This window comes from Monodon monoceros, unplaced genomic scaffold, assembly GCF_005190385.1.
Source record: "Monodon monoceros isolate NGI ecotype Baffin Bay Population unplaced genomic scaffold, NGI_Narwhal_1 Super_Scaffold_5, whole genome shotgun sequence".
In the NCBI taxonomy this organism is placed as follows: Eukaryota; Metazoa; Chordata; class Mammalia; order Artiodactyla; family Monodontidae; genus Monodon; species Monodon monoceros.
The window spans coordinates 114618082-114620951 of record NW_021703782.1 but is presented as its reverse complement, the minus strand read 5'-3'; the positions used below and the strand labels follow the sequence as shown (position 1 = coordinate 114620951).

The 2870-nt window shown below is 53.3% G+C and overlaps 1 protein-coding gene across 3 annotated transcripts in view; it reads left to right on the top strand.

Moving 5' to 3' along the window:
* Positions 1-452: 452 nt before the first annotated feature.
* ZNF696 (zinc finger protein 696) overlaps positions 453-2870 on the top strand; it is a 9145-nt gene continuing 6727 nt past the window's right edge. The window contains exons 1-2 of one of the 3 annotated variants that reach the window (XM_029202933.1): positions 468-483; positions 1469-1949. The gene's annotated coding sequence lies outside the window, so the exon portion shown is untranslated. Of the gene's footprint in view, positions 484-585; positions 1950-2870 lie in introns of those variants that run through there. The other 2 variants (XM_029202934.1, XM_029202935.1) reach the window with 2 other exon arrangements.

Sequence of the window (2870 nt, the reverse complement as noted above, 5' to 3'; positions counted from 1 at the left end):
GAGGGGGATCCACCTACGGAGGACCAGCCGCTGTGAGGCTCTGGCGCCCAGGCCGGGCAGGCTCGGGGCGCCCTCCCCTCCCCCCTTTCTCCACGAGCGCTGACTTCATGCGTCCGTGCATTCGCTCATTCCGCAGTCAGCAAGGTCACTTAACCCGGCTTACTCCCCGGACCTCAGGCCTGGACCTGGTGGAGGCCACGCGGCCCGGGGCGGGGATCCGGGAGGCGTCCCAGAGGTGCGGGGAGTGAAGCCCTGCAGGGGCGGGAGCAGTCGGTGTGAAGGTGGCCGGACAGCAACCGAGGGTCTTGCACGCGAAGCTAGGAAATCCGCGCATAACTCGCGAAGGCAGTCCCACCCACCCCCCACCCCGCGGCCTCTAGGGCAGCTGAGTGCGGGTCCTCCGGCGCCCTAGAACGTCACCGGAAGTGCCCGAGCCGTCCGGGGGAGGGAGGCGGCGCTTCCGGCGGGCGGCGGGGGCTCCGGGTAAGTGGCGGCGGACCGGGGCTTGGGCAGGGGTTGGCAGACGGTGGGCCGCGCCCGCGAGGGAAGCAGAAATATGGGCGCAAGGACGGGCCGTTCCTACGGGGCACGGGGCCCTTATCTGTCCTGGGCTCTCCCTACGAAAGGGCTCACATCCGGGAGGAGAGCGGAAGCGAGGGGCGGCCCTACTCCCGCCGTGTGACGGCCCCGGGGACAGCCTTCCCCGCCCATTGTGACGACCAGTGTGAAGGCCCCGGGGCAGCCTCAGACAGTTCCCTGAAGTGAAATCACAGTTTAATTTTAAAGCCTTTGTAAATCATCGAATTACCCGCCGTCCAGTGCACTTTTTCTTCTTCCAGCGGTGTATGAAAGTGCCTGTTTCCCCTAATTGTCTGTATGCTCATAAGGTGCCACTGTTTTTAAGCCTTATTGGTTTTTTTAATATTTACTTATTTTAGGCTGCGTCGGGTCTCAGTTGTGGCTTGGGGGAACTTCCGCTGAGGCACGCGGTTCCCTCGTTGTGGCACCTGGGCTTTTCTAATTGCGAGCGCATGGGCTCCGGAGTGCATGGCTCCGTACTTGTGGCGCTCGGGCTTAGCTGCTCCGTGGCACGTGGGATCTTAGCTCCCCGATCAGGGATGGAACCCGTGTCCCCTGCACTGGAAGGCGGTTTCTTAACCACTGGACCACCAGGGAGGTCCCAGCTACTTGTTTATTTTCTTCTGCTGGTTACTTGTCCATAACTTTAACTAGTTTTTTCGTGCTTTTTCATGTATATATAGTGGGTTTTTAGATATTGAGGATATGAATCTTTGTGTTGCAAATATCCCTCCCTTTTTTTTTTCTTTTTGTTTTTGACAGTAAATATCCTTGTGTAGTTAAATCTGTCACACTTTACCTTTGGTGGCAAGCTTAGCAAAAGCATTCCTCAATCCAAAATTGCACCATTCACATCGTTACTTTTTTGGTTTCATATATTTATATTCAGATCTTTTGTCATTATCAAGAAAAAATATAAATGCATAGAAGTTTTTCCACACATCCGAGGACTGACTAAAGGTGCTCGTTGGTTCCTGGTGGAGCTGAGACCACAGTGGGCAGGTAACAGGTGCTGCCACATCTGTCTCTGCTCGTAATCTGCTGGGGCGCAGGGGTGGGGGAGCCGGCATGGCCTAGACAGTTCCCAGAGGGTGTCCCGTGGAACACTAGTTTCTGGGATGTTTGCTTATTCAGACCTTGATTTATAGTGAGGTGGCTCCTTCAGGGCCCTCTGGACAGGCTCTGACCCTCCCTTCTCTGAAGGTACTCTGACTTCACCCCCACCCTCCCTGTCATTTTCTCCCCTTTCTTTCTCTTTCTCCGAGACAGGTGTCCTACTACTGGTGTTTCTGCAGGAAGCAGCAAGCAAAGCCCCAGCCTGAGTCCACAGAACGCCACAGAGAGGGCTACCCTGATGGACACGTGCACGGGTGAGGGAGGCAGGCAGGCCCAGAGGGCCATCCTGGGGTCAGGGACGTGGGGACAGCTTAGGAATCGGGGCTCCCAAGTCCATCTGCCTGGCTGCTACTCTGGAGGTGTTACTAGGCTTGGGCAGCTTCTAACCATCACAGCTCCCCACCTCCATGCCTGCTGTGCTCCCTCAGCCCCTCCCTCCTTTGTTCTCCTGGACACACTATACCCTGCTCTCTCTTTCTCTGGTCCCCCCACCTGGAGACCTCTGAGAACAAGAATTTTATTTTTTAAATTATAGTTGAGTTACCATGTTGTGTTACTTTCAAGTGTACAGCAAAGTGATTCAGTTATATGTACATGTTCTTTTTCGTGTTCTTTTTCATTATAGGTTATTACAAGATAATGAATATAGTTCCATGTGCTATACAGTAGGATCTTGTTGTTTACCTATTTTATATATAGCAGTGTGTAGCTGCTGATCCCAAACTCCTGATTTATGCCTCCCTCTGCTCCCTTTCCCCTTTGGTAAACATAAGTTTGTTTTCTGTGTGTCTGTTTCTGTTTTGTAAATAAGTTCATTTGTATCATTTTTTTAAATTTAATTTTATTTATTTATTTTTGCGGTACGCGGACCTCTCACTGTTGTGGCTTCTCCCGTTGTGGAGCACAGGCTCCGGACGCGCAGGCTCAGCGGCCATGGCTCACGGGCCCAGCCGCTCCGCGGCATGTGGGATCTTCCCAGACTGGGGTACGAACCCATGTCCCCTGCATCGGCAGGCGGACTCTCGACCACTGCGCCACCAGGGAAGCCCCATATTTTTATTTTATTTTAAAAATGATTTTGGCTGCATTGGGTCTTTGCTGCTGCGCGCAGGCTTTGCTCTGGTTGCGGCAAGCAGGGGCTACTCTTTTTTTTTTTTTTTTTTTTTTTTTTTGGT